The sequence below is a fragment of the Chiloscyllium plagiosum genome, unplaced genomic scaffold, assembly GCF_037043375.1.
Source record: "Chiloscyllium plagiosum isolate Xiang-an unplaced genomic scaffold, Cpla_swu_hap1 HiC_scaffold_34, whole genome shotgun sequence".
NCBI lineage: Eukaryota > Metazoa > Chordata > Chondrichthyes > Orectolobiformes > Hemiscylliidae > Chiloscyllium > Chiloscyllium plagiosum.
In genome coordinates this window covers 42,487,655-42,501,495 of record NW_028270172.1, presented here as the reverse complement: position 1 = coordinate 42,501,495, position 13,841 = coordinate 42,487,655, and the positions used below count along the sequence as shown (strand labels likewise).

Sequence of the window (13,841 nt, the reverse complement as noted above, 5' to 3'; positions counted from 1 at the left end):
CAGGGCCATTTCTGTGGTTCTGACACCTAACATCATCCCCTGAAGTAAACTGTCTCTCTTGCTTAAAGTAAGCAGGTGGCCTGCATTTGCATTCCTGCTGGTTCCAATCACTACACTCCCTTTCTTCTCTCTCTCTCTGTCTCTTTCTCTCTCTCTCTGTCCCCCTTTCTTCTGTTGGGGCCTTCCTCTCCTTTAGCTTCTGCTTTTAATCGTAATTCAAAGTTCCATTTCCTTTTCTCTTCCTTTTTGTTCTGATCTGGCTATTCTTTCCTTTCGTTTTCCCTTTCCATTGCCTTAAATTCCAGCTGCTTCACTTGCAATCAAATTTTAGCCATTTCCAAAGATTCCGATTGTATTCCTGACAATTTTAAATCCTGTGCAATTGCCACAACTATCTCCACTTTCCTCACAGGTACAGGCAACCCCACCTCCAGCTTTTTAGCCAATTCTGGAAGCTTTGCCTTGCTCACTTTTTGTAAAACGTTTGAAGTGACTTCTTCCATCCTGAGGAAACCCTTAGTGACTGAAAGAGCCATTATTACACAAGGCATACCCTGTTTAAACCAACGAAATACAATGCTTGAAATGAAAAAAAGTCAACACTTACTACTCACTGCCTTTGAGTCCAATAATCTTAAATCCAATCTAGAAATAGAGATTTTGATCCCAACAAGAGTCACCAATTTGTTATGGACTACAATATATTTTGAATTTATATATTAAGAAAGTAGACTAGACTGTACCCTTTTCTTATTTTAAAGGCAGTGTTCTGGGTGCAATTCAACTGGTCAAATTACCAGTCTTGAAGCAAAATGCACTTAACTTATACACTATAGTTAAAATACATTAGAAGACCAAATTGTAATAATTTAACTCTAATGGAAAACTTAACAGATCAATAGATTACTTAATGAATAAACAGTAACTGTTCCAATATCGTGACACCCCATAAACACACCCCAATAAAGGCAAATTAAGCAAAATAAATTGTCTTACAGGCAATTGACTCATCTAGGAGGAATGAAAAAATCAAGAAGACTGTGTGTGTGTGTGTGTGTGTGTGTGAGAGAGAGAGAGTCGCAGGGAGAAATGTATTATAGCTTCCACCCAGCTTCAAGAACCTAACAACTGCCACTGAAGCATTAACACTAAAAACAATGCTGGCTCTGTTGAAGCCTGACCCCACTCATTTAGGCTGCCTCCATTGCTCCAGCTGAAAAAAATACCCACGGGTTCATAAGCTGTTTACTTTATTGGATTCAAATAGACAGCTTGTTGTCTCCATCTTTAAACCTCTTTTCAAAAAAAACCCTGGACAATATACACTTATTAAAGCCATATTATCATCACATCACCACCCCGTCTACCTCCCACTCCACTAACTGTGCATCTGCACCCCTCGATCTCTTTTTATCGGCCACACTCTCCAGAACCGTATCATTAACTGTATAAGTTCTGCCCTGATTTGCCATACCAAAAGGCAACACCTCACATTTGTCTAAATTACACTCCATCTGCCATATCCCTTTACTGTGAATAGCCTCTCCCAATCAACTTGTGAAAGTTCTTTCCTAATCCTATCAAAATTGGCCTTACTCCAATTTAGGACTTTAACTTTTATATCAGGTCTATCTTTTCCATAACTATTTTAAAACTAACAAAAGAATTACATCTGTTTCTAATACAGTGAGTGATGATGCAGCTTATTTCAGAAATGGTTTGGAGATGCCGGTGTTGGATTGGGGTGTACAAAGTTAAAAATCACACAACACCAGGTTATAGTCCAACAGGTTTAATTGGAAGCACTAGCTCTTGGAGCACTGCTCTTTCATCAGGTGATTGTGACAACCACCTGACGAAGAAGCAGCGCTCAGGAAGCTAGCGCTTCCAATTAAACCTGTGGGACTATAACCTGGTGTTGTGTGATTTTTAACTTATTTCAGAAATGTGAGTGAATGCTAAACACTGTGTTTGCTCGCCTGTCAACCTCTGATATCCGGCAAGCTGATAAAGGAATGAAAATGATTGTGAAAATAGAAAGTCTTTAGATCTATTGGATAAAATGCTAATCTGGCTTGTACAACAGTTGTACTCCCTTGACTGACCAAGGGAATCTAATGTTATCCAGTTGGTAGGAATGTGGAATTGAGGCCACGATCAGATCCTCCATGATATAGTGGATGGTGAAGCAGCTTTCAAGGGGCCTACTCTTGCTCCTGCTTCATATATAGAATGTTGAAATTTGGATCTAACAGTGTGAAATGTACCCATAGCTTTGATGGTTTCCTTGAAGTTTAGTTCATCCATTTGCTTGGTTTTCAAGCTTTGGCAGAAGGCTGGGTATCTGATTATCTTCAAATGCTTTACTGAATTAAGCCAAGGAGAGTTTGTTGACCCAGTTCTTCAATGGAATCTTGTTATGAATAGTTGGCTGACTTTCAAAACAACTATTTGATTCCACTCTGGAGGATTAGTTCACATAGTGGTCAAACAGAATATGAACTTTCTTATTGCGACAGATTTTGACTTGGTCTGAGATCATGGTTTTCAAGTGAAATTCAAGTAATGTTTATTTATTTTGTCAGATTTATCACCTTCCCAAAGATTTGCAAATGTTAGTATAGAGCTTGTGAGTTATTTTTACCATGGATATTGGATGACTGGGCTCGGGGATATGCAGAGATGAGGGATATGTTGAGGGCGTGGGGTGGTAAAGGCGTGAATGTCAAGGAGCTGTACACATCACCAGACTGGGCTGTTATTTCAATGAACAGAGGTGGGCCTCAGTATTGATCAGCTCCTGTTCCTGAGCTGGGTCTGATGAATATAGTGTTGGTGGGCAGAAGTAGAATCACAATGTTTTACTTGTTAAGTCAATTCATTATTCATCTTGTCATATCTGCATGAAGATTCTTGTGCTTCAGTGTGAGAGCTGGCCTGAATTTTATAAATTAATATGAAAGGAGGGAAAAGGAAAATCCCAGTATTATTTTGGCTGACAACAGGAGATAAAACCTTATTTCTTCACTAAAATGTTGACATTCTTGTTTTTAATGAACTGATGTTGAGGTGGTCATTCCTACAATGTATTAGTATCAAAGCATCACAAAATCTCTACTGTTTAAACCCATCATGACAGCAGCACTTCGTCAGGCATCGGAAATCCACGAACAGCAGTCATTTTCTCCAGCATTTCACGATTTTTCTTTTCAGTAGCAGCTCCAATGTGGGGAGGCAGGATGACATTTGGTAAGTGTAGTAAAGGATGATTCCTTTTAGAAAAAGCACAAGATGGTTGTGATGTCAAATGGGTTTCTGTGCCAAGGTCATTGATTGCTATTTTTGAAATGATAATATGAATAAATTAATGTGACAACATACCTTGGAAGGGGCTCTGGTTCAGAGACATCTGGTGCTGCTGCACGAATAACCCCATTCTGAAGTGCTTTCACTCAAGCATCCTGATCAATCACTCCACCTTGAGATATCAAGCAAACTATGTTAGCTTGGTCTCATAGTCTACTGTATGTGGAACATAGATTTGAAATATGCATGCAAAGTAAAAGTTATATCGTTTTAGCAAAATTTATTTTGGGGAAATTTATCCCAAAAATGTTTTTTTGCAGTCTTGGAGGCCGTATCATTCATTTTACTTGAAATAAATTGCATCTAACACGTAACTGTAATGTTAACTTTATAAAGAATTCATTAATTCAGAAATGATTGGTTGAGGTAACCACTATCTTCTCAGCTGTTTTCTTGATTACTGTTCATTATGTTTCTCCATGGACAAGACAGAATGGTTCAACAGCAGCACTGTTTCAATGGTTAGAGCAAGTCAGTAGTGGCTTGAAGAGATAGGGACATGAATGACAACACCAGGCATGTTCACTTCATGTGCCTGGGCCTGAGTGGCTGCTGTGGGTAAATGTAGATGGGTTAGGTTTAGACTTGTGCAAGTGTAATTCCTTCTAGGTTGAATGGATAGACCACTAGTAAATGGCTGTGGATATTTGAGTACTTACCAACACAGTCGAGTTGTGGCCGGGAGAATGTTGCAATAATGACGAGGAGGAAGAGTGCTTACTATTGCCTTCCATCTGGAAATTGCAAGTGCAGGCTAAGTGACTGGGCCTGTGAGGAAGGAAACTGCAGCATACACGTCAGAGGGCTTTTAGAGGGAACCAACAAAGGTTACAGGCATGTGAAAAGTCAAGTGCAAAAGCCTGTATGATGCATACTCCCTGGCCAGGCTCCAAAATTGACTGTCTCTGAAGGTGGCACCTCTCTAGCACTGCCACGGATGGACAACTCTTTGACTGCTAAACTTCGTGCAGAAAGGTATTTAAACATTTGGAATCTTTATCCAGAAGGGCCAAAGGTGTCATCAGCACACAAAGCGATGTGTACACATTGTTCCCTCTGCTTATAAGTGATGCTGTCAGCTCTGTGCACAAACTTCAATCCATGAAGCCCCTTGTTTGACTATGAACTCCTGCTAGATGATGTGACCAAGTATCATAACTTGCCTCTGCCTCTACTTCATTGCATCTTCTCCTGAAACTCTTATGCAGGATTTATTTTTCTCCACACTCATTCTAAAACTCTCTCAATGGCTTCCAATTCTCCACTTAGCTTCAAGTCATCCTGAAACAGATCCTGCTCACACATCACCAGAACCAAGCTTTCTTTGTATTGATTCATAGTCCTTTTCTCAATATTTCATGCACAATCGATGAAAATTTCAGACAGTTTATATACCAGCAATACTACTCTAATCTTGACCTTCAAGTTGAAGATGGAAGTCCACTTTGTGAGGTGATGAATGAGTTTAACTACCGCATGGAAAGCTCTGTAATATGTTCTTAAATACAAGAAGTGTCTTGCCCAGTCCTGTTTGACCCTTACTAATTGGAGATGTTGCCCCTTTGAAAGGAAACATATTTAGCTGACATAATTACATAAATATTTAGGCTGCTCCCTGGAGATGCAATGCTGAAAACATCAATCAGTGGAATCCACAAGTGCTCCTGTGGAGAAGAGTATGAACTGTGGAATCTTGTAAAACCCGTCCAAACAAATTAGTTTTGATAATTTTCTGAGTTAGACATGTGTCACTTTATAAAAGATTTAATAAAATTCCACAATCAGAAACCTCTTAAATAAGGAACTTAGTCATAGCAAACAAATGGTGAAAACATTTTTGCAAACGACATCAATTTTTGTAAAACAAGCAAACACGTATATATATTTTCTTACCACGGGAGATATTAATGAGAGTAGCGTTGGGTTTCATGAGGCGAAGCTCTCTTTCCCCAACCATTTTGGAAGTTTGAGGAGTCAAGCTTACCACTATCATCACAAAATCTGACGTCAGGAGGAGATCATCAATTTTTGCTCAGTAACAAGCCCCAACCAGCCTCTCTTCTTCCTCAATCCTAAAAATAGATGAAGCAAGTGTTATTATAAAGATAGTGAATTTTTAGTACCTGGTAACCATTTTAGTTCAGTATGCTGTTTTGGAAATTGTAGGGGTGATGGACTCTCAAGAGAGTGTAGCACGAAAAGCCAAGTTTCTGGTATCGAGATTGGCTCTAATGTTATCAGGGGACATTGGGTTCCAAGCGATTGATTGTGATAGGGGACTCTGCAGTCAGAGGCACAGACAGACGTTTCTGCAGCCGACAGCAAGAAATCAGTATGGTGTGTTGCCTCTCTGGTGCCAAGTTCAAAGACATCTCTGAGAGGGTGCAGAATGATCTCAAAGGGGAGAGGGACCTGCCGGTCATTGTACACATTGGAACTAACAACATAGTTAGTCCTGCCAGTCCATCCCTGAGCCACGTTTCTGTAATTGCTATGATATCCCAGTCCTATGTTCCCAAACATGCCCTGAGTTCATCTGCCTTACCTGTTGGGCTTCTTGCATTGAAATAAATGCATTTGAATTCATCAGTCCAACCTGTTCTCTGCTTTGTTCCTGCCTGCCTTAACTGAGGTACTCCATTTTCCAATTGCAGCAGTCTCAGTCTGATCTCTTTTTTCATTATCTCCATGGGTCCACCTCTTACTGGTGTAAATCCTCCTGAGCATTTCTAGCGAATCTCCCCAATATGTTTTAGACTCCTTCCAATTCAGGTGCTATCGTTCTTCTTATACAGGTCACTTTTCTACCCCAGAAGAGATTACAATGATCTAAAAATGTGAATCCTTCTCTCCCACACCCGCTCCAGAGCCACGCATTCATCTGTTCTATCCTCATATTCCTACTCTCACTCGCTCATGGTAGAGAGTTAATCCAGATTTTACTACCTTTGAGGACCTACTTTTCAAATTCCTGCCTAATTTCCGATATTCTCTCCTCAGAACCAAGTCCTTTACTCTTCCTAACCAACAGCGAAATTCACAGCTGACCCTGGAGGAAACTCTGTGGGAGAGCTCATAGCACAGGAATGCATAAGTGCTTAGTTTTTAAGTGTAGACTTGCTGTAAATCAACAACAGTGAGTAGAGTAGGTTATTTGTTGATCACATTTTTAATTGAGATCTGTCTCCTGATTAAATTTTAAAAATATGAGCTATAAGTATTAAGTTAGCCTGGAGCAGTGTTTTTATTAGAGTGGTGCTGGAAAAGCACAGCAGTTCAGGCGACATCCAAGGAGCAGGAAAATCGACGTGTCAGGCAGGAGCCCTTCATCATTCCTGATTTTCCTGCTCCTCGGATGCTGCATGACCTGCTGTGCCTTTCCAGCACAACTCTAATCTTGATGCTAATCTTCAGTATCTGTACCCTCAGTTTTACCCAGTGTTTTTATTTAAGAAAAATAAGACTGTGCCATTTTTTGGGTCGGTAGATTGTGAAGGAGCAAAGATGGCCTTCAGTAGAGTGATGTGCTATTGCTTTCAGCTGTGGGAGTTGAGGGAGAGTTGCCATGTTACTGATGACTACGTCTGCAGGAAGTGTCTTTGGTTGCAAATCCTATCCGATCGCATGGGTTGGTTGGAGCAGCAGTTAGAGGCAATAAGGAATTTTCAGGAGCTAGGGAGTGTGATCAATGACAGTTATAGGAAGGAGAAAAGCCACAGATAGAGCCAGGATGATGAGTTCTGTGATCGGTCAAGAAGCACTCATTATCAATCTGGTTCTTTAAGACCTCTTTATTTCTTAATACGGTAGGGTACACAGCATCCAGAAACACAGAGGTTATACACTTCCGTGTTCCTCAGAGGAGTTGTGTACATGGTTAAAATAAAGGCATTTTTATACTTTTCTTAAAGAAAGGTACAGGCCATGATCACATAGTACATTCAGACAATTAGCAATCAATACATGATACTGCTTTATTTGACAGTTACTTGGTCCAATGATATTTTCTGGGAACTAACTTTGTTTCCCAACAGTCAGGCCACCCTTATCTCACTAACCAAGCCATTGCACTGATATCTGAAGGTCAATTAGGATGTCCAGTAATGTCTTATCTCGTCTAGTTATTTCTATGCTGTCAAGGGAGCATTGTCTTCTAATCTCTGTTGAAGCAGACTGTGGTTACTCAATTATACAGGAGAGTAGTCTGACACAGAACAAACGACCAAGAGGCGAGTCTGCTAGAATATGGGCATTTTATTCCCCGCAGCGTCGCCACAACCAGGTCCAAACAACGGGTCTGGCTTATACTCACTCTACATGTTACCGGAACTGGGAGCCGTCAGTTCTCGTAGAGCGGTTGCCAACAACCCACGCTCGGCGGTTAAACGTAACCCCGGAGCAGACTCACCGAACTGGAGACTTTTCCAGCTGATATACTCTTTTCCAGATATAAACATTCATGTGAACAGCAGAGCAAGGCTAAAAAACACATTCCATTCTGGTTACATACAGATAAGAAGATTCACACGGGGAGGTGTGTAATAAGATTCACACGGGACTAAGCAACACCTCCATTCCGGTTAGATTCACACATGTATTGGGACATAATTTTTAACCGTTTCACCACAACAGGTGAGGTACCGGAAGACTGGAGGTTGGCTAACGTGGTGTCACTCTTTAAGAAGGGTAGTAAGGACAAGCCAGGGAATTATAGACCAGTGAGCCTGACGTCAGTGGTGCGCAAGTTGCTGGAGGGAATCCTGAGGGACAGGATGTACATGTATTTGGAAAAGCAAGGACTGATTAGGGATAGTCAACATGGCTTTGTGCGTGGGAAATCATGTCTTACAAACTTGATTGAGTTTTTGAAGAAGTAACAAAGAGGATTGATGAGGGCAGAGCAGTAGATGTGATCTATATGGAATTCAGTAAGGCGGTCTACAAGGTTCCCCATGGGAGACCGATTAGCAAGGTTAGATCTCACAGAATACAAGGAGAACTAGCCATTTAGATACAGAACTGGCTCAAGTGTAGAAGACAGAGGGTAGTGGTGGAGGGTTGTTTTTCAGACTGGAGGCCTGTGACCAGTGGAGTGCCACAAGGATCGGTGCTGACACAAAAATTGGAGGTGTCGTAGACAGCGGAGAGGGTTACCTCAGATTACAACAGGATCTTGACCAGATGGACTAATGGGCTGAGAAGTGGCAGATGGAGTTTAATTCAGAGAAATGCGAGGTACTCAGCAGGACTTATACACTTAATGGTAAGGTCCGAGGGAGTGTTGCTGAACAAAGAGACCTTGGAGTGCAGGTTCATAGGTCCTTGAAAGTGGAGTCGCAGGTAGATAGGATAGTGAAGAACGCGTTTGGTATGCTTTCCTTTATTGGTCAGAGTATTGAGTACAGGAGTTGGGAGGTCATGTTGCGGCTGTACAGGACATTGGTTAGGCTATTGTTGGAATATTGCGTGCAATTCTGGTCTCCTTCCTATCGGAAAGATGTTGTGAAACTTGAAAGGGTTCAGAAAAGATTTACCAGGATGTTGCCAGGGTTGGCAGATTTGAGCTATAGGGAGAGGCTGAACAGGCTGGGGCTGTTTTCTTTATGTTACAGCATTGTTGCTTTCGCCCTGTTTGTATATTCCTCAGCCTTAGTAGCTTTACACTGTTTCTCATGTCCCTTCTATTTTTTCATCTCATGTCCCTTTTATTTTTTCATCGACCTGTTCACAGTCAGCTATGAACACCTTCCAGCTTGTGGGAGTTCCATCTGCTATACATACCTCTATCCCCCAATCACATGCAGAATTCCTTCAACTGGCCAGTAAGGTATCTTTCCATTCTTTCGTTAGCAACCAATTAATGCAGCCATGCTTCAAATTAATCATGAGGCAATGAGACAAGTCACTGACAATATGTAAAGGAATAAAACCAAGTAATCCTGCCAATTAATTCTGATTTTGTGCTTCAGGACTAGATTAGATTAGATTACTTACAGTGTGGAAACAGGCCCTTCGGCCCAACAAGTCCACACCGCCCCGCCGAAGCGCAACCCACCCATACCCCTGCATTTACCCCTTACCTAACGCTACGGGCAATTTAGCATGGCCAATTTACCTGACCTGCACATCTTTGGACTGTGGGAGGAAACCGGAGCACCCGGAGGAAACCCACGCAGGCACGGGGAGAACGTGCAAACTCCACACAGTCTGTCGCCTGAGGCGGGAATTGAACCCGGGTCTCAGGCGCTGTGAGGCAGCAGTGCTAACCACTGTGCCACCGTGCCGCCCAAAATAATTGATTATTTTATTTTATTTATTTATTTATTATTTTATTTATAATTTTTAATAATCATTATCTGTAATTCAGAGGTGGAAACTGAACAAATGACTCATATTTTAAAAATCATATAATTGGAAATTCGTTTATTCAGTATTCAATATTTAAATGTAAAATGTATACAATTTCCAACTCTGAAATCCATTATAATTATCTGGTTCTCGTCCCTAAATGTAAATCCAGATTAGGTTCCTTAAGCGGTCCTAACCAGTCATTGCTCATTTTCAATGCTATAGGCCGTGAAATGACTGCAACTGCCTTTAAAGGTCTTGTCTACTCACATGGTAACAAAAAACTTCTAATGCACAAACAATGGCTAAATCCAAAGATACAGATATTAACAATAGGATGTTAATTTTGTTACATAATGTTGAACTGAAACTTCAATTGTCATTGAGGGAGGAGATTTGATATAAAGTAAAGCTACGACTGGCACACGATAATCACCAATGAAACACAGGAGTCTTAAAATTAAGTGGAAACAAATGAGTCTGAAACAAAAATTAAATCTGCTAGTATCATTTTCTGAAAACAATGCTGTTGGTTTGGGATGTATTGGATCTATCTTTATACTTCCAGTATTAGAAAATTTAACTAAATTAAATAAGTTTCATGCAGTTTCTCTACTCAATGAGCAAATGTTAAAATCTGAAGTGAGTTTCCTCAGTGCTAGGTTTAGATTATAACTAAACTTGAGCAGAGACCTGCTCTCCTCCTGCAACAGAACGATTCTGCACCTGAGGCCCAGATTTAGTGCTACTGCTTTGCTTCCTTTAGTTAATTCTTTGATTAGTACAACACGTAGGGATGAGATGGGTAAAAATTATCTTTGGCAGTAGCATGTAAAAATGGGGAATTTGACAGCAAGTTTATACTGATGTTAAATGGTACAGAATCAAAGGAGAAGACTTTTTTAAAAAAGACTATAATATCGTCTTCCTCCATATTAAACTGATTTGAAATTAAATAAGATTGGCTTTCATGTAAGCATAAAAGTGATTAGTTAGAAATCGACAATAGGGCATCATGGCCTGCAAGACGAACAGGGGTTAATGTTTCATTTCATAATCACTGATGGATCCTTAACCTTCAAAGAAATCATGTTAAATTCCCAGAATGCAAATCAAATTCAAACCAGTCCTGGATCTTGAGCTCCAGGGATCACAAACATTCAATCACCAACAACCAAATATGCATTCAAACCGAACCTCAAAGGGTTAAACTTTCTGCAAGCTGCAGGGAATCAGCACTGAGTCTCTCTCTCTCGTACACACACATGAACATTTTAAGGGTAATGAGGCACTGAGACTCCAGAACAGTCAAAGTTAGGGAGTTTAGCCTTATAAATCCTTGCTGTGGCACATAGCTGCTTAACTAAGTGTGCGAGAATTGTATCACTAGCCAGCTTTCTTTTTTAATGTGACAAAAGCAGCAATACTTCATAAATAAAGAACAAACACCAAAACAAACAGAACAAAACCATAGCAGACAAACAAGACAAAGCAGCAAAGCAAGACAAGCCAAGCCAAACAGATATAACAGAGAAGATAATCTCAACCTAACATTTCCACTAATCAACAACCCGACAATGAACAACAAGACAAATGCTTTCTGCAAAATATTCTTGACATTCTAAAACCCTGACAGTCATGTTATAATATATCAAGATACTTCTTTATTTAGTCTTTCACAGAATAATTTGAAAACCAATTTAGACAACGCCAGTTTGACCGAATTTCAATCCCCGACCCATTTGAAGTATTTCCTCACGCAGGTCCCTGACCTGTTAGTGAAATCCCCCCACTCCTCTGTTTTTTTGTTAAGAGACCCTGTCTCTATTCAGGTCCCCGACCAGTTAGTGGGAGTCCCCGACTCTCTTCAGATCCCCGATCCGCATGTCCCCAGCCTGTTAGTGGGAGTCTCCAACTCCCTTCGAATCTTTTCTGAATGAATTCTTACAAGGCCGATCCTTCTCCGGCTGGACTGAGGGATCGAGTCAACCACGATTTGAGTGAGAGGAAAACCAAACAGAGAAAATACTCACGTCTGGCCAGCTGATTCCTCTACATTCAACAGTGGAGGACTCAAGACTCTTACACCACTGCCCACAATCTGTCCGTACTGGGTTCGAGTCACTGAGCCGGGGGGGTGGGGTGTGTTTCTCTGTTCCGTGATCCGTCAATAAGCACTCATTATCAGTCTGGTTCTTTAAGACTTCATTCTTTATTTCTTTAGTCGACCTGGTACAGAGCATCCGGAAACACAGAGGTTATACACTTCCATGTTCCTCAGAGGAGCTGCGTACATGGTTAAAATAAAGGTATTTTTATACTTTTCTTAAAAAAAGGTACAGGCCATGATCACATAGTACATTCAGACAATTAGCAATCAATACATGATACTGCTTTATTTGATAGTTACTTGGTCCAGTGATATTTCCTGGGAACCAACTTTGTTTTCCAACACTCAGGCCACCCTTAATTCACTAACCAAGCCATTGTACCTGCATCTGAAAGTCAGTTAGGATGTCCAGTAATATCTTATCTAGTCTAGTTATTTCTATGCTGTCAAGGGAGCATTGTCTGCTACTGAAACAGACTGTGGTTAGTCAATTATGCAGCTATAATAGCAGAATTGTCAATTTGCAGCTGAGAAGCCATTTTGTCATGTTATTTGCATCGCGAAGCCATTTTATTGCCACCTAAGTTATTAAGAATATCTGTTAAGCGGTTGTTCCTGACAACAGCTAGTTACCTCAGCCTGTATTCAGGTTTCAGATCCTCACTGCGAGCTAGTGAGGGTAGGAATAGGATGATAGAACTGATGAATGTGTGGTTGAGGAGCTGGTCCAGAAGAGAAGGGTTCACATTTTTGGATCATTGGAATCTCTTCTGGGTTAGAAGTGACCAGTACAAGAAGGACAGATTGCACCTGAACTGGAAGGGGTCTAATGTACTGGCAGGGAGATTTGCTCGAGCTGTTTGGAAGTATTTAAAATAGTAAGGTTTTTGGGGGGATGGGGGGAGTGTGGTGGAACACAGGGAAGTACTGAGGAAAGAGATCAATCTGAGACTGGTACAGTTGGGAAAATGAGTGAGCCAAACAGTCAGGCCAGGCAAGAACAAAGCAGAGAACAAGGTAGAGCTGACAAATTAAACTGCATTTATTTCAATGCAAGAGGTCTAACTGGTAAGGCAGATGAACTCGGAGCATAGTTAGGAACATGGAACTGGGATATCTAGCAATTATAGAGACATGGGCTCAGGGATGAACAGGATTGGCAGCTTAATGACCCAGGAGTCAAATGCTACAGGAAGAATAGGAAGGGGGGTAAGAGAGGAGGGGGAGTAGCGTTTTTGATAAGGAATAACATTGTGGCTATACTTAGGGAGGATATTCCTGGGAATATATATAGGGAAGTTATTTGGGTAGAACTGAGAAATAGGAAAGGGATAATCACCTGTTGTGATTGTATTGTAGAATCTCCAAACGTCAGCAGGAAATTGAGAAACTTGAAAGGGTTCAGAAAAAAATTTACAAGGATGTTGCCAAGGTTGGAGGATTTGAGCTACAGGGAGAGCCTGAATTGGCTGAGGCTGCTTTCCCTGGAGCATCGGAGGCTGAGGGTTGACCGTAGAGAGGTATATAAGATCATGAGGGGCATGGATAGGGTAAATAGGTAACGTCTTTTCCCTGGTGTGGTTGTCCAGAACTAGAGGGCATAGGTTTAGGGTGAGAGGGGAAAATGATTAGAAGATGTGAAGAGAACCTTGAATGATGAATACAAACTTGACAAGAATTGCAGTTAATGTTACAATCCTTTGAAGATCATTTCCTTAGCAAATGCCAAATGTATAAATATTGTTTAACATAAAACTAACTCAACAAAAGAGGATCAAAATTGAAATCATGTTAAATGAACACGGCAGTATGTACAATGATACAACAGTTAAGGTATTGTAGTTACTACAGTAATTGACTAGCTGTCCAGAAAGTTGCACTTTCACTGGAATTGTCAATATACTCTGGATTGATTTTATGGATCATTTTCCAGTCAAGGACATTTTCATAATGAAAAATTTAAAATCTTAAATTAATAAGCACAATTGGACAGTGTTTCAGAGCAGCCATAGTGTTC

General features: G+C 40.7%; 1 long non-coding RNA gene across 3 annotated transcripts in view; it reads right to left on the bottom strand.

The window, feature by feature from the left end:
- Positions 1 to 2,005: 2,005 nt before the first annotated feature.
- The window catches only part of LOC148141150 (uncharacterized), a 63,251-nt gene continuing 51,415 nt past the window's right edge, over positions 2,006 to 13,841 (bottom strand). For all 3 annotated transcript variants that reach the window (XR_015752895.1, XR_015752893.1, XR_015752894.1), the window contains 3 exons: positions 4,026 to 5,438; positions 3,382 to 3,478; positions 2,006 to 3,272 (listed from right to left, as the gene is read on the bottom strand). This is a non-coding gene — a long non-coding RNA (uncharacterized LOC148141150). The remainder of the gene's footprint in view (positions 3,273 to 3,381; positions 3,479 to 4,025; positions 5,439 to 13,841) is intronic.